The sequence below is a fragment of the Tupaia chinensis genome, unplaced genomic scaffold, assembly GCF_000334495.1.
Source record: "Tupaia chinensis unplaced genomic scaffold, TupChi_1.0 Scaffold147369_2, whole genome shotgun sequence".
Classification (NCBI taxonomy): domain Eukaryota; kingdom Metazoa; phylum Chordata; class Mammalia; order Scandentia; family Tupaiidae; genus Tupaia; species Tupaia belangeri.
In genome coordinates, this window is record NW_006207221.1 from 39,299 (window position 1) to 40,353 (window position 1,055).

The 1,055-nt window shown below is 38.0% G+C and overlaps 1 pseudogene; it reads left to right on the top strand.

The window, feature by feature from the left end:
- Positions 1–345: 345 nt before the first annotated feature.
- LOC102480438 (39S ribosomal protein L33, mitochondrial pseudogene) lies at positions 346–564 on the top strand (annotated as a pseudogene).
- The last annotated feature ends 491 nt before the right edge of the window (positions 565–1,055 follow it).

Sequence of the window (1,055 nt, forward strand, 5' to 3'; positions counted from 1 at the left end):
CTAATGTAGAAATACCACCCCAAAATTCCAGGTTGTAAGCCTCAGGTAAACTCATAAACAAGGGGCTAAATTTTGTTACATTTGTTAGTTTCTGCCCTGGGTTTAAAGAAACGCACACATACACACACAAAAAAATTCCAAATTAATGAACACAGTAAAAAGAACAGAGGGTAATGAAATAAACACAAGAGAGAATAAGATCTGATAAATTTATTAGATCATTTATTAGAAAGAGATCTAAGAGACTGGATGGAAGAAAAAGCTTACTTAGACTTCCAAAGTTTTATCTCCTTGCTGGCCAGAAAATATATGAGCAAAATAACTGTACCCAGGAGTGTGGTCACCATGTTCTTCTCAGCAATCTCCTTTACCAGGAGCAGGTCAAAAATCATTTTGGTGAAAATGAGAAGCCAAGGCGGGACCATTATTCCTTCAACACCAAGAGAAAGCGACTGTGGGAGAAACTAACTTATCTTGCATTATGATCCAATTGTGAGCCAAAAAGCCCACTTCATGGAACAGAAACAAAAATACACTCTCTCTGAACAATGGGTCAAAAATTAAATTGATTTGTTAATGAGAAAACTGAGGGAGGGGATACTGATTCACAAATCCTGTAGTGTGTAATGAAAGAAGGGGAAATGGTATGGAATCTCTGCCTTCAGTGATTCGAAGGCCATTGTGAAGGAAAATGAAGCAGTGATAGTTCTTCATAATAAGACAGATATCACTTCTTCACATTTACTATTATTTCTGGATATTTTTTATCACCCTTAATAAAAAATATTAAAATTTAAAACAGCAGTTGGCACAATGACTATGTCGCTGCACTCCTATGTAGTTGACCATGGTTCAAGTCCCAGACCCGGTGGCTTAAACTCACACCGGGCACCTGTGTTTGTGCCCAAGATTCCAAGAGGAGAATGGAGGAGAAGGGATTGGGGGCTGATTTCTCACTTTCTGTCTCTCTGTCTCTCTCTTTCTGGCAAGTGCTCAAGCCCTATAGCAAAATCCTCTCAAAAAAATTAAAAGTAAAAACTGGGTATATGAACTCA